Source organism: Diceros bicornis, chromosome 39, assembly GCF_020826845.1.
Source record: "Diceros bicornis minor isolate mBicDic1 chromosome 39, mDicBic1.mat.cur, whole genome shotgun sequence".
Lineage (NCBI taxonomy): Eukaryota > Metazoa > Chordata > Mammalia > Perissodactyla > Rhinocerotidae > Diceros > Diceros bicornis.
In genome coordinates this window covers 27,642,017-27,664,814 of record NC_080778.1, presented here as the reverse complement: position 1 = coordinate 27,664,814, position 22,798 = coordinate 27,642,017, and the positions used below count along the sequence as shown (strand labels likewise).

At 44.3% G+C, this 22,798-nt stretch overlaps 1 long non-coding RNA gene across 1 annotated transcript; it reads left to right on the top strand.

The window, feature by feature from the left end:
- Window positions 1–6,412: 6,412 nt before the first annotated feature.
- LOC131399744 (uncharacterized) lies at window positions 6,413–10,105 on the top strand. The gene is made up of 3 exons (XR_009217214.1): window positions 6,413–6,543; window positions 9,416–9,502; window positions 9,993–10,105. It is a non-coding gene; the product is annotated as an uncharacterized LOC131399744 (long non-coding RNA).
- The last annotated feature ends 12,693 nt before the right edge of the window (window positions 10,106–22,798 follow it).

Below are 22,798 nucleotides of genomic sequence, written 5' to 3'. Positions count from 1 at the left end.
CAGAATATTTAAAAAAGTAAAAATTTCAAATAAATACACATGGGTACACATGCACACACATGCTCACACATTTAAGGGCCATGTGATTTAAACCGCCTGGCAAAGGTTTTGTGGTCTCTTACCACTGCCTGGTGCAGGTTGACCAAGGAACCTTGGAGAGAGGCTCTTGCCGGCATGGCTGGGCAACCTCCCAGCCTGGATCCACTCCCAGGGCCTCTCATGATGACGTCACTGTCCCAGTCAGGGGTCTGAGCCTAGGCTCTGTGAATGCACATTTCTTGAGCGTTTTTACACTTCCCAGTGAATGTCTAACCAGAAAAAGCCAATGCACATTGCATGAGGGCTCCCAGGTTAAGAAGCAGCGAAACATAATCGTGAATGGAGGCTGTAAAAGTCTTCAGTTGCACTTAAAAAGGCAAAGGGATTCTGACATTGACCATGTAGTTCATCTCATTGAAAGATGCCACCAAGACGAAAGGCTGAGTTTGGAAGAACTCCGAATCTTCTGCACAAAGGTTCTAGTACCAGAGACCACGGAAGACAGCACTGCCAGGGGTGGAAGGCTGGTCTGTGATGTAATCAGACACTTAGTGAATTCTGATGCTTATTTTACAAATAAACATTCTCCATACTCACGTTTTCCATAAATGGTTTATTTACTATATGACAATGTGATGACCGAGTGGACAACCAACATTTTTCAACACACCAAAACATTAACCCTTTGTTCATTTCTTACGAAAAAAGAAATTTCGATTTAAATCTTTATAAACTACCTGACACTTCTACAGATCCCTAACCATCGCACCGTAAGTCAGAACACAGGCGTATTGTAATTACTGTGGATGTGAGCCTCTCCCCACTGGGTGGCAAGCTCCTCAAGTCCACTCAGTGAGCGGCTACTGCTTCCGCCCAGAGCCTGGCACATGGTGGGCCCTGGGACACGGCTGGTGAGTGGAAGAGAAAGTCCAGTACTCTCGGAGGAAGCCTGTTCTCTCACAGGATGGCACAAATTTGTGATCTGTTGATAGTTTTTTATAGCTGTCTTGGCTTGATCCTATTTTCCATGAAGGCCTTCCTTACCGAATTTGTGTGAGGCAGCCACACGCCCAGTTAAAAAACTATACTTCCCAGCCTCCCTTTCGGGGAGCCTTGAGACTCAGCTCTGACCTATTGGTCAGCCACAAGAGGAAATCTGTTGGAGATTTCTGCACAAGTTTTGCTTTCTAAACACAGGTATTGTCCATTCCTCCTTGGTGCTTCCTGCTCTTTCTGCCTAGAATATAGATGTCATAACAAGACTGCAGCAAAAATGGGCAGAGATATCAGCCTCACCTCCCTCAGCCCCTCCACCGGCACTAGCAGCAGAGCCAATAAGGAAAGGGAAACCTCCTGATTTGTGGGAGCCACTGTTTCGTCAAGTTTTCTGTAACTTAGAGTTAAATCTAAACCTTAACTGACCCAGGATGGGGTGATGGTTAAGGAACCAATCAAAGAACCCAGAGAGCTGAAAGTGAGATCTGGGTTGGCAGGCGTGGAACAGGAGGCAATCTGCATTTTGGAGGAGACAGAGACTTTACGAACATCCAGGGCTTATTTGCATAAGTCTCTGGGCCAGATGGGCATCTCAAGGAGAGAGGGGTCACTAGTAATCTGATTGGGCAGTTCCATTTCTCCGAGTGAATGAACACTTTGTCTTTGGGCTTATCAGGCCATAGACAATGAATTTAACTTGCTTGAGTCGTCATCCAGGCTTGAGCGGACCTAGGGGCACCTTGTGTTGCAAGTTTGCTAATATGATCTAATTTTAAACATATCACTATCATTCTGAATGTAACAATATGCTCTTAGCCGTCCTTCCACAATGTCCTGGCTGGGCTCTGTTCGTCTTCCTGGAACCGAGCCAGCGGAAAAACCAAGGCTTGGAGCCACACCAACCTGCTTCACCCAGCTCCACAGCCAAGCAGCTCAAGACTTCCACCAAGCCACTTAAACGCTCAACTCTAGGTCCCTCATCTGTCAAAAGACCACAGCACCCCTGACTTCACCGGATTGTCGGCAAAGAGCCAGGGTGTGTTGTGTACTCCCTGCCTCGCCCAACGCCCCTCTCTCCCCTCACTGCTCATGAGACTCGACTTTGAGCTTCTCTTGCTCTTTTCGATCTGACATCAAATCAGGATCACCACTTTGAAACTCTTCCGTATGCATCTCTGGCCGTGTTGTAACCTGAAATTGACTTCTCACGCATCAAGTAACTGAGTTTGGCACCCTTTCTCTGTGCTCCCCCAGTTCCCGGAGCTATTCTAGCATGCATCTGACAGTTGTCATTGGTAAGCATCCCGATATTCTGAGAGGCTCCTGAGCTCGGGACCCTGGTGTATTCGTTGTTCTAGCTCCAGCCCCTAGAAGAGTTCTCGGCCTGTAATAAACACTCACAGATTTGTGGAATAATTGAGGGGATGAACGAACTCCTTGAGCATTGTATACATCTTTGTAGCACGGTAAGGTCCTAGTAGAGTGCTTAGACGACGTTTGTGGAATGAAAACATTTCAGTCCTTACTTCCCAGCTTTGGGAACTCTCTCTAATCGCTATCAATTTCTTATCACTTCCTTCTCTCAGTGTTTTCTAATCAGGGCAGCACGGAAGCCCCCGAGAGCTATACCATCCTGTGACTATGTTTTATAGTAGCTCTATTCTTTCAAACTTTCTCCCTGTTAGCCTGCTCAAGGGAGGAAAATTGGGACCTTTATCAAAATAACACTGGCCAGTCTCTGAAAAAAACCAAAAATACCAAGTTGTCCTGGCTTATTAAGTTGAGCACAGGAAGTTGTATATTTAAGAAATTAAAATGGACCCTTGCAATTACACTTTTTAATCATGATGACAGCCACCAGAACTGACATTAACAAGCACTGCTATGTGCCAGGCACTCTTCTAAGCATTTCACTCATCAACCTTATAAGGGAGGTGAGATAATTATCCCCATTTTACAGATGAGGAAACTGAGATGCAAGGAGATTAAGAAACTTGTCTGAAGTTACTGGTAACTGGTGAAGCTGAGATTTGAGTCAAGGCCAGCTGATCCAGAACTGGAACCCTTAACCACTGAGCTACCCTAAAATGTGTTATTATTTTGGCCAAAGAACTTGGTGACATTGACCCAATAAGAACTCTTGGTTTTGACTCATTGAACGGAACTCCGTCTCACGTACACGTCACTCCCCTCTCTCCTGCCTGGATCGCAGAGATAACAGCAGAGCAAATTGCACATCAGTTTGCCTAGTCTTATTACGGCCTAGTCACTATTTTCCTATTTCACTTAGAAGAACCTGTAATGTAGTTCACACCCTCCCTTCTCTGCCTATTTTGTAGAACGTGTCGTGCTTGCAGAGAGAGCAAACGGCACCAGTCACGAACCCACGGTGCCATGTGCGCAGTTGGGGCAGGAATGAAAACAACTACACCACAGTAACAATCTGCCATTCTGTCCATCGGCTGCCCTAGAGGGGTCTTAAAATAGTTTCGATTCACCTTTAAAATCCGCTGCTCTGTGAAGGGCTTGTAACGCTTGGCGCTTGGCGGCCCTGGAAGCCTGCCTGAGAAGCAGGGCTGCTATTGGGACTACTGCTGTCCAGCTGTAAGCCTCTTCGGAGGGAAACAAGCCATCCATTCATTGGGCCCTTGTGCAATTTTCCTTCCCCACCAGTCCTCCTAGCCAAGGAGGAGACTTCTTGGAGGAATGGCATTCTGGATTTTTGTTCTTCCTAATGTAGGATTGATTTTTTTAATTTTTTTAATTGATTCTTTTTTTTTCTTTCATGCTTAGTCTCCTTCTGCTCCAACTCCCAACCCTACAGCTTTCTCCTTCTTTTAGCTTTTCTTTCTTCAGCCCCACAACTGGGGGACTGGGCATGAATTGATGTTTATAATCTAGAACTTTTCAATCAATTAGTGAGATGACCGTTTATAATTTACCACCCAACCCAGGACACTCTTGAGGAGGAAAGAAGCGCTATTAACAACGAGGGAAGGAGTAAGAGGAGTACGCTGGGGCCTTCTCGGGCAAGTCCAGACATGTGGTCACCCCTGGTTTCGCTCTGGTTCCATTGCACAACACCGGAAGAGCGTTTAAATGCTCACCATGCAGGGTTAAAGATAACAGCTTCACTCTTGGCTCCTGGCTCTGGTTCCTAATTGTGTCTTAGATCTTGAACAGAGCATGGTCAATGGGGATTAAATCAGGACAGGTTGTTCTCTTTTTTGCTTACTGCATCTTTAGCCTATACTGATTCTTTTTGTTCTAGTACTGTGTTTTTCAAAAAGGTCACATTCTCAATATCCAAGAGTTTAGTCTATCAGGTCTCCAGTTTGAATTGGAAAGTGACATTGTAAAATTGCAATCTCACTCAGATTTTTTTCCATTTTAAATCCCATTTAGGATGTGAAACTTAGTTTAAAATAAATGGACAGTTATGCTCCTTAAGTGTTCTTTGGGATTGATGCTATCCGATCAAGAATATTTTACATGTGTAAAGAGTTTTGTATAATTGCATATATTCTCATTTGACATCCACACCAAAGCCGGAAGGGAGGCAGCAGAGTTTAATCTTTTTTTGAACACAGCACATACTACTCTGCGTTGGAATCAAATTACGGCAAGTAGGAACAAAGGTGGCACGGAGAATCAACATCATCAGAATCAACATAGTCTTTTCACACTTCTGCTGAAGTATAAGGTCATTTTAAAGCTACCATTTGCTCGTTTGCTTGGTTGTTTTTTGTTGGTGAGTAATCATTCCACAGTGAGTAGCAAACAGTTTTTGATTGCAACCAATAGTCACCCTCCCGGCCATATCCTTGCCAGCAGAGCCCACCTCTGCTTAATACTGAACAGGCTGCCTTTCTCAGCTGCCTTTGCAGCCATGGGCATCTAATTACATTCCCATGGGCATCTAATTAATTTTGGTGAATTAAACTGGAAAGGGTGTCTTCCCTAGAGCTTCTGGAAAAAGTCTTCCTCTTTGATAAAAAGAGCCATGCAAGGGAAAATTAGTGCCTCTTCCTTTTGGATACAAACTGAGTGGCTGCGGTCCTTTTGAAACCACGAAGGGGCAAGCCTGGAAGAGGTGCCAGCACACTGAAGGTAGTAGACAGAAAGGTGGAGATCACCTGGGTTGTTTTCCGCCTCATGAAGCCACGAAACCAATGTTGGAACTACCTACCAACCGTTACATGAGAAAAATTATCTTTGTGTTATTTTTAAGTCACATCCAGCACACAGTTACTTGAAGTTAACAGTATCCTTAATGATTCACCGTTTAAATGGTATCTTCATAGTTCACGATCAGACTTTGTTGTAGCAAATATGTTATGTTCCTTTTACGCTCTTGAAATGGAATATCTAGATAATAAAACTTACCCATTCATATAATTTTCTAAAACCAATAGCATTCCCTTACTGTAATATAACGGAGAAACACTGAAAATAATTTTAAAGCAGAATATGCCTGTAAATGCATAAACGCTTGGGCACAGCTACCCCGGAAGACACGATGCAATAGTCCGAGCTGGCAGGTCTGTGCTGAATCGCTATAAATATAGTAGCTCTCACATGCAGCCTCCTGCAGGTGTGCTGTGCTGGGGACTCAAATTCCATCAGAGGTGTAGACAGCAGTATTGTGAGTTTTCAAAGGGTGAACAGCTCTTGGTAAAATTCCAAACCAAACAGTGTACAATCTTCCATTGACTTAAGTGGCAGCTGCTTTCTCAGAAGATTCAGCGTATATTCAAACCAAGCAGAAAATGACTTTGTGATGACATGTAACAGAGAGCTAGGATCTAGGATCACAGGATTAGAAACCTATTTTCACCTACATGCATATCTGATGGCACATTTGGAGGTCACGTGGGACTTTGGACAATTCTTTGCTATCTAGAATTGACTGCATATTGCAAAATGTCTGGGGTCTCACCCAATAAACACCGATGGTGATCTGTAATTATCGTGACAAACAAAAAGTGCCCCCAGAAGTTTTCAAAACACCCCCTGGGGCAGTCCTGCAACCCTCCCCCTCACCACAGAGGACAGTGTACCGAGGCCAAACTGCTCTGGGGCAAGCGCCCCGGGTCACTCACCCACTCTGGGTGAGCGTCAGGAGCATCTCTTATGCCCCGCTCTGCAAGCTGTGAGGAGGTTCCCATTTCTTTGGGCTGGGTGTGGACACACGGAGAGACAGTGTGGAAGCTGATGGTGGATTGCTTAAAACAAATGTCCTTGCTGACTCTGTAGAGTCAATGGTTCACCCTTTGTCAACACGTGTCTTTTATTTTTACTCACCACTTATTGGGCCCCTACTATATGCAAGGAACTGTGATTACTAGTGGTGGATACAGGGCTGATCAAGATTTCCTTTCTGCCCTCAGGGAGGTAGAAATCTAAAGCAGAAACGGAGAAAGTATCCAATTAAGATAGAGCAGAAGTTCTTAGCCTGGGGTCCCAGGAATGTATTTCAATGGATCCTTCAGCCTCTTGAAATTGAAGGTAAGATTGCATGTATTTTCTTGTGTATGTGAGCTTTTTTTCCCTGGGTTGATTTAATCACATTCTCCAAGAACTCCAGGATACTATCGAGTTTACAGATTATACACAGGGCAGGCCTGATAAGTAGGTGGAACCCTATTTGATGGATTTTTCACAAGTTGCCTCTGTTCTAAATATCTCTCTTATTCAAATACTTCTCTCACTGAAATTCTACCAGTACATTCATTTCTAATGAATGGATAGTTAGCCGGGGGCTCTGTGGGCATCATCTTTCTAACAATATTCAGGAAATGGTTACTGAGCTTCTGCTGTGTGCCAGGCACTGAACTGAGGACTAGGGACTCAGCGGTGAATGGAAGGGAGCTCTCAGTCGGTGGAGGAGATGAAGTGGAATACGGTTGCTAGGAGAGCGGCAATGCAGGATGTTTCAGGAACACAGCAGGTTAACCTAACCCCCTCCAGGACAGCAGAGAAGTTGTCAGGAGGGGATAACAAGCCCTCCTGGGCTGCTAACCCTCTGCACTGACTTGGACGTGTGTATGAGCCAGCTGGGCAATGTGAACAGAGGGCTCTGGTCAACGTGGACACTGCCCTGGGCCTAGGGACAGGGGGAGGCGGGGTGATGGACAGCGTCCACCAGCGTCAGGCCTCAGCTGTCTCAGTTTTACTTGGGTCAGCCACTGGGTGAACAGATCGGGCCTTGTAGGATGACCTGGATAACATGACCTGCATTTTGGTGCATATTTAAAATTCCAACTTCTATGGGCTATCGCTGTTTGTTGCAAGAGTGTGTTTGCAAAGCAGACTGCGGACTATCTGGGATTGGAGAATGAGGGGGAGGGTGGTTTATAACTGGGAAACTATGTGCTGACTAGAACCATGTCGAAAAGCAGTGTGGTTTCTATGGGGTTCATTCTGGAACTAGTACATTTCGGTTTCCCCCTGGAACAAGGCCTTTGCCGGAAAAAAAAAACATACCTTGGCCATGAAAATGCAAAAACACTCTCCCTCTGTAGCTCCAAGCAGCTCTCTCCCCTGAGAATTAACTTGTCCTGAGGCCGTCTTGTCTTTGGAAGCCCTAAAGTAGCAAAACACAGATCTTTTTATGCTTTCCCCTCCTTTACCAAAAAGGAACGGGAATAATTGCCAATTCAGTAGGCTTCTTGCTCTTTTGTGCATTTTAAAGGCATTTGCTGTTTGGGATTTGGAAGAAAATCATGAGAAATGAGAATCTCTCGCTGCCTTGGCTGGAAGCAGTCTCATTGTTTGCAGAGAGAGCTGGTTTCCATGGTTTTGGACTATAGACAGCTGAATTTTTTTTCAAAAGTAGTTTCTCCTTGCAATGGGAGCTAATAAATAGCGAAGGTATTCAGTCTTCCAACAGCGGAAGGTCTTGAAGTTATTCGAAAACACCCTAGGATGTTATCACTCATAACCAACTGTACATGGTTTTCAGTTATGAAAAGTCACGCATTTCTCTCTGGACAGGCCCTGTTTGGCCCAAATTTCTGCTTTATAGAAGGCAGCCAATCATGTTTCAAGCTCTGAGTCTTAGTCTTAAAAGTAAACACATTCCTCTCCTCTAAACGACAGGAGACTCAGGGGATGGCCTGGGAGAGGAGAGCAGGGCAGGAACCTGCAGGACAGAGGCCTGAGCAATAGCCGTGGGGGGGGGTCCCGCTGGGCTGAGACCATCGTACCGAGGCCACACGGCTGACCCTCCTCCAACCGTGCTGGGGCAGGGCCACCTTCACAGGAGCCATATGGTGCTGTAAACAAACCAACATGTGGAAACTGCCTATTTGACTTTCTGTCGCTGAAACACAACGCATGACAAACGTTTGCTTCTTTGTTTTCATGACGTAGAAAGTAGAACAAACTGGCTAAAATGAAAAAAACATTATTTTTTGTTTTATTGACACTGGCTTGGAATGGAGGAGGATCAGGTAATGAATTTAACAATTTCCATGGTTAGTGGCAGTAGTAACGCCATGTATAGTGTCCCCAATATCTAGGGCAGCAGGCTTTGCTTGGTGGATTGAACCTACAGCCCCGGTCTCACCACCATGTCAACAATCCATGTCACCCTTTAGCAAAAATCTCCACTCTTTTTAAATAGGGGTGAATGCATGGCTGCTGTTAAAATTACTAATATTGCCATAACTTTTTTTGTAGGATGTTATGGTCTTTTCTCCCTTTCCTGAATGTGTGGCTATTGTTCTGGGTCATTTTTTTTGTCATTTGACCCTACATGGCTATTTGATTTTTCTTCTCTTTAGATCTTGCTTTCCGAACTGGATTGTTAGCTCTTTGGGAGCAGAGACTATAGGATCTTTTAATTTTCCTATGTATTCTGTTTTCCCACCTAGAATGGATTTCTGTGTCTCACATGGGAAACCACCTGGGCCTGTGTTGGACTGTCTTTGAAATGACATTTTAGTCAAGTAGAACTAGAGATAACCCTTTCCATGTTCCTACCTCTTCTCTAAGTATCATGGTTGCTGAGGGATAGGGGTTTTTTGAGGACCACTTAGACACAAATTGACCACCAAATGTATAAAATGCAGAACAGGATCCACTGGCTAGATTAGCTAAAATTAGACTAATCATGACTTAGAGTGGAGTCTGGGAAGTTAAAGGATTGTACTTTAACCTGTGATGTAAGCATTGCAACATCTTATTTTTTGAAGCCACTGCCCATCCGCTTGGCAAGTACAAGATTTCTCTCCAGTGAGGCTTGAATTTTCTTACTCTCCATTGAATAAACATTTGGCTCAGGAACCATTATTATTTCTCTTCCTTGGGGACCAATCTGAGAATAATAATAATAACAAGCATTTCCTTTCAAGTAACAGAGTACAAAACCTTTCAGGGCCAGGCAGATATGATCAGAGGAGTTTGACGCACCCTCAGAAGAATATTCCTCTGGAAGGAGAAACTCAAGAATGTGTCTTCCCGGGTGAGTGCCCCATAGATCCCAGACCCAAGCCCAACCTTGCCCTCCCCGCCGACCTTTGTAGGTTGGTTGACAAACATCAGGAACATTGCCCCTAATTCAATTCAGTCTTATTAAATGATATCAAGTCACTTTCTCAAGTGCACTTTCAGGTAATCAATACTATTTAAAAAAAAATCATTACAAATTCTGTGATAACACTTTAAAATGAATGGGTTTCAACATTGCTTTCACATTTATCAGGAATCTAAATAACCGTTATGTTGAGATAAAATGTTTCCCCCTCTGTGGTCTACTGATGTGTGCAGGAGAAGTGTGCACATGGGGAGGGGGATAGAAAAGGGGAGCAGAGTGGAGGAGAGGAGAGAAACAGAGGATGCATGTGTTCATATATGGGGCTGATGCATCTAAGCGGCTTCCCCAACGTGCTTTGAGATGAGAATGGATTGTAGTCACTTCCATTATTCTAAGACTCGTGTTTTCTATACTTCAGGACATTAAGTTAGAAGGAATTTTGGTGTATAGGACTTAGAATCAGAAGACCTGGATTCGCATTCCAACTCTGCTTCTTTCTAAGCAACATGAGTTCAGGTAATTGATTTCACCTCTTAGGCTTGGGTGTGCATGTGTGTAAAATGAAGACAATGTCTTCCCCTCAGAATTGCTGTGAGGACTCAACTAGACAGGGTACGTTGCAAACATTGGAAAATGCTAGTTACCATGTCTAGACTCCAAGTGCTTAAGAGTCTTCTTGCTTTTTAAAAACTTACCAGCAACTAACATAAATAACTGACATAGAATAGACACTTTTCAATGCATCAATGCATGATTAACTATGCAAAGTTTAATATCTTGGAATGACTTGAATAAGCAAAGATGAAATATTTTGAAAAGTTTTAATATGAATTATATTTCTGTAGAATGTGAAAAAATTTAATTTATTCATTTAATACACATTTATTGAATGTCTCCTAATGTTGGGCACTGAGTACCTACTGGGAAGAACAATGAAGAAATGTGCCCTACAGGAGCTCATAGGATAGTTGGGGAAGCCAGACATGAAAACAGATTATGAGAGCAATATTAATAGAGTTGAGTAACTCTATTGAAATAAATAGACAATTAGCTAGAATGCTTCTTTCCTCAATCATTTGGGATCAATGGGAGTTTATTATTTGTAATCCCTGAGCTCTCCACTGAAGATGGACAAAGACATCTGGATAATTGAGATCCTCGGTTACACAGCACATAGCTGAGCATACAGTGGTCAGAAATCTTAAGAATCTCCTTTGAACTTTCATTTTAATGTGCTTAGTTCCTAAGATCTCAATGATTAGTGCTTCTCTAATAACTGAGAGTCTGGCTTGGACGTCCCTTCTCTTATTTTCCATATCACCCTTTGATGGAGCGCTGATGAGGGTTGAAACAGTAGTGAAGGTAAGATAGGAAAAGCAGTGTCCCTGGAGGGTCCCTAAGCCTGGTTGTTACCTTATGCTTAATTGAGAGTTGAATGTACGATGAGCATGTCCTCTTCCTGAAGGTGGCAGCAGATGTGATACGCAGGGAGACGAGACCAGAACACAACTACATTAAGCATGGAGGGAAAACCAAACGGACCTACACCAGCATGCTTTAAGCCCCCTCACCATTGGAAACCAGTGTCTCTACTCAGGGCACCAGCCAGTCTGATCTTGATGCTTTATGTCTATACATCAATAGACAACTGGCATCCACCATTGTTAATTACACCAGGCCTGCTTGGGAACAACAGGAAACCTTTATCGTCCAGTGCAGCATTTCCAAACACATGGTTGTTGACACTTGCTCCAAGTTGACTCAGTAAATTTCAGAACAAATTCTTTTTTCCCTCTGTTAGCTTAAAATCCAAGAAATTTCCAGTGAAGTGTGATCTCAAGCTAAGTCACAGTAGCCTTCCTATGCGGTCTCCTCTTCTTTTATGGTGACTGTGACTGGTAATGTGTGGATTTATTTGACTCCCTGGACCCCAATTCTTCCTGCACCAATGGGATGTATCCAATCTGTATCTGTAAAGTTAATGTTCAACTTCCTTTAAAATCTCTTAGCAACTTGTATTGATAGATGAAGCCCAACAAAACACTTAGATTTTTGCTTGAGGATGTCTACCTAATATGTTATTTAAAAATCATAGAGCCAGCCCTGTGGCCTGGTGGTTCAAGTTTGGTGCTCTCACTGCTTTGGGGGCCCAGGTTTGATTCCTGGTCGCAGAACCACACCACCTGTCTGTCAGTTGCCATGCTGTGGCAGCGGCTCACATAGAAGAACTAGAAGGACTTACAACTAGGACATACAACCACGCACTGGGGCTTTGGGGAGGAAAAAAAGAGGAATATTGGAAACAGATGTTAGCTCAGGGTGAATCTTTCCCTACAAGAAAAAAATATATAAAAATTATGTACGTTTGCACATGTGTGTGTATATATACATACAAATATATATGTATACCTAGAAATATACATATATGTACATTATATGTATACATGTAAATTTGCATATATATATTAAGTGCTTGGCCATTGAGTAACTGATTTAGCTGTTACTCAAAGGGGAGAACTATGCAATTTTGGGTCATTTTTAGGCTGAGAATTAGGCTTCCTGAGCTCTGGGTAGCTTGTCAGATTACTTAAATCAGGTCCCCAGTCTGCACACCAACCGCATGGCAGTTACATTACTGGGATGTTGACATTTTTCTAGGAATTGCTCAACAAGTACGTAAGTGAGCTGACCTTAAAAAAATTAGATGAAAAAAAAAAAATTAGATGAAAGAAATAGCCTTTTCCAGCTTGAATACATTGCTGCCTAACTCTTCAGGCTATCTAGATTTCCAGTCATCAGTGCTTGGTGACCACCAGAAGTATGCTTCTTTCCCCAGTAGACACTCACACTGTGTTTGCTGAAGTTGGAGTACACAGGTATTTATTGGCCATGTGACCAACATAATCCCCGGGGCCTGTTCCGTGGTATAACACAGAAAGTTTTTTAGCCTCTACAGAAGGTCTGTGATCGGATTATTGATTTTATGTTTCACTTACCACTTCTCCATTCCACCCACTACTTCCCTCTAGACCATCAACCTATAATGAGGCAGCTGATGTTTGTAACAAATGAGATCAACCGACATTCTGGATGATTTGCAGTTAGTCCTACTTTCAGTCGGCCTTTTCTTTGGCAGAATAATTTATCACCTCAGTAGCTAAATGGCCTGTATTTATCTTTAGTTGAACAAAAATTCTAATAAAGTCACTTATTAACAATTAACTGGGTTCCCTAGAGCTTACCAAATGACGATACTGTTGGAAGACAACTTTTAAGTCACGCATGGGTGTTTTATACTTCAAGTTCTTGAAAAGCTCTACAAGCACTTTCTTTTCCTCTTTTCATTCATTCATTCATTCATTCACATGATGTGTCAGATTTTGCTGTTGGAGGTTTGATGATAAATGTCATCAATAGGCACTAATGCTTCCAATATGCTATAGGTTGAATGTTAGTCATTCTTCTCAAAACTACAGAAGTTAGCATCCTTTTCTTTGTACCTGCTGTGGGCTCCAGCCTTTCTCTGAAGGGAAACTGTCAAGGTTTCACTTGGCTTTTTCATACCTCCCACTCTCCTTCATCCACGCCACAAACACTCCAAGGTTATGACTATTTAGAGGACCTTTTGCTGGCAGTGACACAGACACGTGGGTGGGGGAATCTCTGATTCAAAGAAATCATCCGACTTTGTTGTTGCTGCTGAATTTACCGTGAAAGGATGAACAAGAGCGGAGGGGCAGACATGTTCGAGGAGAGAGAAATGAGAAAGCCAAGAGCAGCACCAAGATGAGGGGAAAGGCCAACAGTCACCCTTGCCGCCCTTAAGGGGCATGTGGGGGCTAGAGGGGACAGGGACCTTATGGGCCACCTGCCAAGAGGCTGCAGCCCAGGAGCCCAGCCACAATGTCACGCTAGGCCTGCGGGCCTGACCTGCATCTTTGCCTGGCTGTTTGGATCCAGCTTCCTTCCTTGGGCAAATACAATTTACGTCCACTAAATAAAAGCTTCTAATGTTTTCTCTCCACGCTTTGGAATGTTACCAAAACCGGAAAAGAAAATGCCGTAAATCTCTGCTCATCCAGATCTTTCTTGTTCTGAAAAGAAGCCCAGCACGAGCTCCCCATCAGCAGCACGACCTCCTCCAGCTCCTCCAGCCCACACTGAGTTCTCCCTTTGAGCCCCTCCAGATTCTAGGTCTCAACCACGAAATCCAGCCCTTAATCATCTCCACCACAGGGGGGAAGGGGGTCGGGAAATCCCAGGACACCCGGAGGCCAGGATACCCGGAGAGCTGGGTCCTGGGCCAGCTCTGCTTCCTCACAGCTCAGTCAAGTTGTGCAGTCTTAGTTTTCTCCTGTGCATCATTAAAATCACAGGCTAAATGTCTATAAGCTGACTTGTTGCTTTACAGCTTCAAGTTCATGCATTGCTTAGTCAGTGTCGCTCGTTTCAAGTCACAAGAGCAGAAATTGTGTTTTATATTATATGTGTGCTCTTCTTCTTCACATGGCATCAGAGAGCTGTCTACTCACTTGTTTGATGCCCATTTATTGAATCTTTGCTATACATCAGGCACTACTCTGGATGCCGTATAGCTGGTAAGCAAGAGAGATGCCCTGCTCATCCTTGGAGCGTTCAGAGATTCTCGTACATCAGCCAGCATCCGAATCTCCTGGAGGCTTGTTAAAACACAGATCGCCGGGCTGCACCCTCAAAGTTTCGATTTAGTAGGTCTGCAGCCCCCAGATTCGTATTTCTAACAAGTTGCCTGGTGATGGTGATGCTGATGCTGTTGGCAGAGGATCCACATTTCGAGAACTGGTTTGTTCTCATAGCGTTAGCGACAGTGCTGTTTTCTCTAGGTGCTTTCACCTGAACAGCTGGCATCTGAACTCCTCTCAAGAAGGGATCAGGTTTTGTTTGAAAAAAATTGATGAACCTGCTGGGATGGGGTGAGACCCTTTGTGTGTCAGCCAGCACCAGCATATCAGGAAGGGAAGTCACTGCTTAGGGGACCACGGGAGGAATTTGTGGGGTTTGCTCCTAAAGGGAAGTGGGGGATGAATGAAGAGGGTGAGGAGGAAGGCAGGAGAAGCAGGACCAGGTGAAGCACGGGGCAGCCACTCCTTTGAAGGCTTTTGTGTTGTATGCTGCAAAACCTGTCTCTGTTCCCTCTCTCTGCCCTCCCACCCTCCCCTACATCTTCACAGCAAAGACGCACGAACCCAGGGGAGCAGAGGCCACCAGAAGATAAGGCTCTCTGGAAGACACAAGAATCCTCCAGAGGGTCTTGAGGCTCCACAGGCTACAGAACTGGACTTCGAGGTGGCACTGGAGCCCGTGTTGCCTGGCATTTGAAGGGACAGGAGACTCTCAAGAGCAGCCGGTTACACCATGGCTGAAAGCCAAGTCTTCCGTGGGGTCTTGGAAACCTAGACGAGGATTTGTTTTATTTAGTGTGTTGTAATTTTAAACTTTAGGGCCTTAAAGAAAGAATGAAGCTGAAATTCCATTAATGTTACTATAATCACAATTATAGCATATTGTGCTAGTGCCACAAACTTTTTCAACTTGATAGTTTTCTTTGATCTTGACCACAGACCTGTCACAGAGAAAGGGCTGGTAGTAGTTTTACATTCCTCTGGGGAAACTGAGGCACAAAGAGATGAACGATAAAGCCCTAGTTTAGAGCACAGCTCTCCTGACAGCCAGTCCAGGGAGCTTACCCAAAGGTAACCCTGGGAAGGGCCTTCGTTCCCAGCACACGATTTTCCTCCCAAATGAGGCAGCTTCAGAGTTCAACTCTAATTCTGAGCTAATCAACACTGAGAACAGCATTTCAGAACATCCCAGTGTGGAGGTTAAATCACTTCATCCTTAACTGAGCATCTGATTCTCAAATCCAGATCCTTAGCTGTCTCCTTTAAAATCCGCGTGTCATTCGTCCGCAGGAGGGAAGTAGGGTGGGGGGTGATCATACTCAAGCCTCTTTCCATTTTACAGCCGCACAACCGCACGTTCCACCCCGACATAAATCTTGTAACTAAACAGCTCTAGAGAATATGAGAACCAGTCATGGCCAAATCCTCTATTTTTTGGCAACAATTGCTCCATCTGTCTTGAGGGTCGGGTCGACGAACACATCAATTCCATTCTAAATCAGAATGATGGGTTTCCTAGCAGCGTAGGGGGCTTCCAGCACTGGTCCAGGAGAATTCCAGGCTGGGCAGGACCCAGAGGCCTCTCCCACTTAACTCGTCTCTTCAGGTGTCATCCCTAGTCAGATGAGATCAAGTTTAAGTGAATCTCCCTAACGGGGACGAGGAGAACAAGATCCCACAAAACCTAGGTCGAGGGGGGTTTGTGGTCCCAAGGAGGAGCAGCTTCCTGTTGGGGGTGGGAGTACTGAGAGCGACCTTTCCTCCCTGCCCTTGTCCCCAGCCCCCACACTTACATACACTCACCCTAGTCTTGGAGATAAAGGAGGGCCAAAACGATACGCCCAGAATAACAGCAGCTTCCCTGTGTTAGGCTTACCGTGCTGGCTCCATATCCTTCTCTTAAGCGAGAATCCTGCTTCACAGAAGGAGAGCCACGTCGCAGGGACTCGAGGCACCTGCCCTAGTCAGGTGAGAGCAGGTGGAACAGACAGCGTCTGACCCTGTGTGGCTGCAAAGCCCACAGTCTACACCACTGTTCCCCAAGGCCCGCCTGTGAGAGAATAAAAGGGGTGACATTTCCCTTAGGTATACACTTGTGCCTTTTTAATTTGGAGATTACGTTCTTAGGTTTTTGGTGCTAAACTGTCTTTTCTCAAAATTATAGTGATTGTAGATAGTTCTCTCCTCCCCCCTCCTCCCCCCCTCCTCCCCCTCCCTTCCCCTCCCCTCCCCTCCTCCTCCTCCTCCTCCTCCCCCTCCTCCTCCTCCCCCTCCTCCTCCTCCCCCTCCTCCTCCTCCCCCTCCTCCTCCTCCCCCTCCCCCTCCTCCCCCTCTCCTCCCCTCCCCCCTCCTCCCCCTCCCCCTCCCCCCTCCTCCCCCTCCCCCCTCCTCCCCCTCCCCCTCCCCTCCTCCTCCCCCTCCCCTCCTCCTCCCCCTCCCCTCCTCCTCCCCTCCTCCTCCTCCTTCCCCTCCCTTTTCTTCATCCTCCTCTTCCTTCTCTTATCCCTCCTTTTCTTCTCCTTCTCCTCTTCCTCCTCCTACTTGTCTTTTTTTTTAATTTTTATTTATTTATTTATTTTCCCCCCAAAGCCCCAGTAGATAGTTGTATGTCATAGCTGCACATCCTTCTAGTTGCTGTATGTGGGACGCGGCCTCAGCATGGCCGGAGAAGTGGTGCGCGCCCGGGATCCGAACCCGGGCCGCCAGCAGCGGAGCGCACGCACTTAACCGCTGAGCCACAGGGCCAGCCCTCCTACTTGTTTTTATTCAGCCAAAAACTCCCCAACAATCCTATTTTGATGCCATATGTCCATTACAATTTTTTTCTTGGTCCATAAATTCCAACAGTCTGGGACCTCTGCTTTCTATGAAATAACTCATCATAGTTTAAGGCCAGCACAGCTCTGGATCCAGGGCCATATCCATGGCCCAGGTGATGTGCTGAAAATTTGATTTAGGATTCACTCACATGGTCCATTTGGTCCAAGTTTGATGATAAGCTTTAAATAGGATTACTAGGGACATCTTAGTAAAGGGTCGTCTCTTCTTTACGCTGAAGCCTCTCATTCCTTTATGATTTCCATTTTCCTTCCTGGATTCTCCCTATATCTGGTTTCTGGTTTCTCGAATTGATAGAAAGTGCTAATCAGTTAATATTCTTCCAAAACCACTTTTATTCTGTTTTATGCACAATTATTTTCTTTGTATGGTGGAGCCTGAACATATTTTTTCTATTGCAAGTATTCTAATGATTTTTACAAACAGTATGAAATATGACAGCCCCCTTACATTTGAAGGAAGCATTGCAGGCTGGGACTGACCAAGCAAATTTGCAGCTTGATCAGCAACCTCCCCTTGCTGACTTGACATTCCATTGTGTCAATCAGCCGTGGGACAGAGCCGCTGTGATTCCTGCCTTTTAAACGCCGTCACCTGTGGATTCGGGGCAGCTGCGAGGTGTCCGCTCCCTCAGCCTCAGAGACACGTTTTCAAATGCAGCTTTGTCGGCGTCATCCCAGCTTCAGGCCTCTGGAGTGTCTCTCAGCTCAAAGTCCTTTAATTTCCCGTACGGTTGTAGTAAATCGTTCTACACGCCTCAGTGCAGATGAAAAGCCTGATTTATTGGACCTACCTGCTTGGTTCTTTCGGAGTAAAATTCCCATATTGAATGATTTTCCCTCTTCAAAGTTTTTATATTTTTTAAATGTTTAAATAAAATACCCAGGAAGCACCCCTTAGAAGCTGACCAGGGGAATCCGGTCCTGTCAGCCCACTAGTGATGGTTTCCAAGAGGTGGCAAGTTATGTCTCTTTCTCTCTCTCTCCAGCTCTCCTGTTTGTTTCTCCTTCCTTTCTCACACATCCTCCTGTGCTTCTCTTTGCTCAGTGAAAAAGGAACAGTTCACCTCATTCACTCATTCATTCACTCCATCATCCCGAGTGCTGTGTTAGGTGCTGCAGACCCAGCAGTGAACAAGACGGGAAGGTCGCTGCCCTCACCGAGGGTGTGGTCTGGAGGATGAGACAGTGGTTACCTGGCGTTTACAACGTAGACTGTGAGTGCTACTCCAGGGACGAACACCGGGGGGCGGTGACCCAGTCTTGGCGAGGGTCAGGTTGGGCTCCCAGAAGGTTTCTGCTAAGCTGAAGGCCGCTGGGGAGTGAGCCAGGTACCCAGGCGAATACTGGTTTAGTGGCCCTCTGGAATTGTCTGGCTTTGCTGATGAGCTGTAAATTTCATATTTGGTGACTTTAAACTGCAGGCATCTGTGTGGTAGGAAACTTGGTGGCAGACGTGACAGGTAGAGGAAATACTGTCAGAAGAGAAGCTGGGAGACAATCCCTTAAAACTGTATAGGTCCCTGGTGCTAATACAGTAAATAAGCCAAAATGCAAATGGCAATTCAAGTGTGTACGTGTGCTGTGTGTTCACATGTGCGAGTGTGTGCTGCTCATTTCTCACTTCTCCTAACTAATGAACCCAGTTTTCATCCAAACAGATTAACTCATTCTTGTGAATTACAAGCATCCCCTAACTGAGACCAGATTTCCCCAAAAGCTGAAAAGAAAGTGCCTGATTAAGAGTTTAAGAATTTAGGATTCTTTGGTTTCCAAATCAAGACCAACAATACCTCTCGCTCTTTGATTTTTCTTTTTCTCTGGAGGGGAACATTATTTTGATATATTTTTGCCACTCAGTGTTGATGAAAGACATCCAGAAGTCATCATTTACCTTGATGAGTTAAAGCATCAATTGTGACCAAACTTGCTTTGCTTTATATTTTGTTTTTCATTCCTTCCATCCATTTTCATACTTAGGAAACACATGGATTCCCAGAACAGGGTAAAACGAGACCTGTGAGGAGGTCGCCATGTGTTACGCTATCTAGGTGTTTCTTCCCCATGGTCTGGATTTATGGAAGTGAGACAATTATAATGCAGAATGGTGTTTGGAACTTTGTTCTCCTGGCTGCTGAGTCAGGAAGTGGCCGTGCCTCCTTTACTATCTGCTCTGCTTCTTAGTATCGATGCAATTAATTCCTAGATTATTTTCTTCAACCTCCAAAAGCTAGAAGAGAAGGGGAATCTCTTCCTCCAGTTAAATTAAAAGCAACTTAAGTTGCTTTTCAGTTGTTAGAAATGAGTGATTAAAAATCTAAACAAAAACAGCTTTAAAAATACTCCTCTTTCTGGCTTCTGGAATAGTCGACTTGAAATTTATCCTGAAATTGTAGGAATTGTTCAAACAAATGAATTAGCTAACTAACTGAAGCTTACTCCAATCCAATGATCTCTTGTCGTGTCATCCTGTTTTATTTTCTTTATAGTATTTATCATTATCAAATTATCTTGCTTATTTATTTGGAAAGAAATGGAATCCAGGAAGGAAAATGGAAAGTGATTACCTTTTTCCTCTAGAATGTTACCTTCTTGAGATCAGAGACTTGATTTTGGTCACTGCTGAGTCTTTAGTTTTACCACAGTGCTCGGCACACAGTAGGGCCTTCATAGGTATATGTTGAATAAATGAATGGATGAATATTTCCATCTGCAACAACATACCCAGGTAAATTATATTCTCTTGCTATTACACAATCAAGATTGCATACGTAATTTTAGTGCTGGACCAAGAAAAAAAAATTGAAGTGTAATAGGCCTGGGGATCAGGGAGCCAGACCCGGTGGCAACATTTATGTGTCCATTTTTGCCTAGAGACATTGGGTTGCACTTCATGTCCGTTTGTCGTGTGAAAATGTGACTTTCCTTTTTACGACATACTCATAGTCCCTGAAGGTTGTTATTAAATAGAAGGCAATTTTGTGAGATATCAATATTAGGTCTGGAAATATAAGATTAGTGGATAAAGAAGACAGAAGATACCAAATAGGGAGTTTGACACAAAATAGGCAATTGAGTTTATAGAAATGGAATGATGTGACATTTGAGGGTTTTGTATTTTTTATTAATTACTGGCAAATATTCAAGTGGATTTGGCTTGCTAAACCCCAGATTACTGTATAGAATAATTCTTTAACTCAATACTAGGGGAAGCGCAAGTTTATTCATTATATATTCTTAGTGGAACTGAAAGCTATTTTAGCAATGTGCTCTTATTTGATATTAAGTCATTTTCTTTGGAAAAACTCAAAGCACTTTATCAACGGGATTTCAGAATTACTCTTAACATCCTAATGAGGAGACGATGACATTGTACCTTTTAAAAAATGAAAAACTGGGGCTGGCCTGGTGGCGTAATGGTGACGTTTGCGCAGTTCACTGCGGCAGCCTGGGGTTCACAGGTGTGGATCCTGGGCAGTAACCTATGCACCGCTTATCAAGCCATGCTGTGGTGGCATCCCACATATAAAGTAGAGGAAGATGGGCACGGGTGCTAGCCCAGGGCCGGTCTTCCTCAGCAAAAAAAAAAAAAAAAAAAAAAAAAGAGGAGGATTGGCATAGATGTTAACTCAGGGCTAATCTTTCTCACTGAAAAAAAAAAAAAAAGAGAGAAACTGAGGCCCAGGGGAGACTGACTCAAAATCAGGATGGAGTTATGAGGAGTCATTAGAATATAATGTGGGCCTTGTATTCCCAGTCATCTTCACTAGATTTTCTCTGTTGTTGGTCTGGTTGCTTTCTGTGTGGCAAAGAATTTATTTGATCAATACATTTTTTCACTCATCAGGGTAAACTCTAAATTCTGCTTCACGTGTGCTGAATAGGAATCAAACAGTAAGAAACGGAGTGTGCGTTTAAACTTAAGAAGAGTAAAAGAATTTTATAATTGAGCAATGGATCTTCACATTTCTGAGGAAAACGACTGTTTGCAGTGGACACCTAAAAGTACGGCAAATCAGAGAAGGGATTTGAACGGATGGAGGCATCAAGGGAGGCCTTTTAAAAAGGAGACGCGATGACACGGAGCAGGTGGAGAGGTGCGGCTTTATCTGAGAATGCGCCATTACAGTGGCAGCTGGGGTGTGTTCATGCTCGGCCTGGGGTCCCCTGGGTTAACACAGAACGGCAGACCTGAGGCCATCAAATTGCGTATGTAGTTTTTGTGGAGAGTGAAAGGGTGTCCCAGCGAAATACCACAATTGAGTTGGAAAACGAAGATTAAGATAAAAGTGTGTGCCTCGGAACAGAGAACATGACTTCTATGGGGTAGAGAGACCTAGGCCACACAAAGTGGAAAGGAAAGTTTGCCACCGTCAAATAAGGTTAGCCAGAGCAGAATCAAAGAAGTCTCTGAAGGGTTAAATCCACTGACGGTGTATACAATTCACCATGGAGGGGAGACATGAACAATAGTTGGCTATTTAGTGTAATTTATATAGATGAACTTGATAATTTGCCAGAAAAATCCACTTTTGGTTTCGAATCGTCTGAATGATCTTGCCTGGAAGTCACTGTGCCAAGCTCTGTCAATCTAGGAAGGAGTAATTCAGGCAGTGAAGCAGCTTTAGGCTAAACAGTTTCAGTCAGTTCTCTCCATGCCTCTGTAACTCACCATCAATATCCCAAAATGTAAGCTCCTCAGATCCTATATTCTCTCTCATCATCTCACCTCCATAGTATACTGGATCCCTGGCTCCCCTCCCCGCACCTGCCAGCCTCCTTCAACTGGTAACCCCCTACAAGTGGCATAAAAACAAACGGTGTAGGGTGGGCCCTGTGGTGTAGTGTGGGGTGGGCCCTGTGGTGTAGTGGTTAAGTGCTCGCGCTCCGCTGCTGGCGGCCTGGGATCGGATCCCGGGCGCGCACGACGCACCGCTTGTCAGGCCATGCTGTGGTGGCGTCCCATATAAATTAGAGGAAGATGGGCACGGATGTTAGCCCAGGGCTAGTCTTCCTCAGCAAAAAGAGGAGGATTGGCATTGATGTTAGCTCAGGGCTGATCTTTCTCACAAAAACAAAAACAAACAAAAAAACCAAGCAGTGTATCCATTCACAAGAGCGAGTCATTATGTGAGGATAAGGGTGCTTTGCTGAGCGGAGATGCTGGGCACCAGCTAGGCTCACCCACAAGCTAAGGGTCCGGCTTGAACATCTGTGATTTCAAATTCATGCATTCGCAAGTTACAGTTTGCCACATCATGAGCCTATATGTCACTTGAGACTAGTTGAAAGTAAATACACAGTGGCTATGAGTCTGTTGTAATTTATGGGGAAGTGCTTTGAAAACTCGAAAAGTCATAGCTATTAACTTTTTTCTTGGTCAGTGACCACTTTGAGAATTTGGTGAAAATATAGACCCCGTCCCAAGAGAAATATACACCAATACGCTTATACCTATAAGATTATGCATATAAATTCAAGAAGTTTGCGGATCTTCCGATGTGTCATAGACCCCCTGATCTAAAGGGATTTATAAATATAAAAGGTTATTAATTAAGAGTATCCTTTTTACATTTAAGTGAACAGCGGAATGTAGAATTGTACGTTTAACACGATCTCAATGATATACTATGTGTAGGAAAGAACATACGTACATAGAAGAGACTGGAAGGATATACACTAAAATGTAAATAGGGCTTGTATTTGGGGGATGAGATTGCTATTGA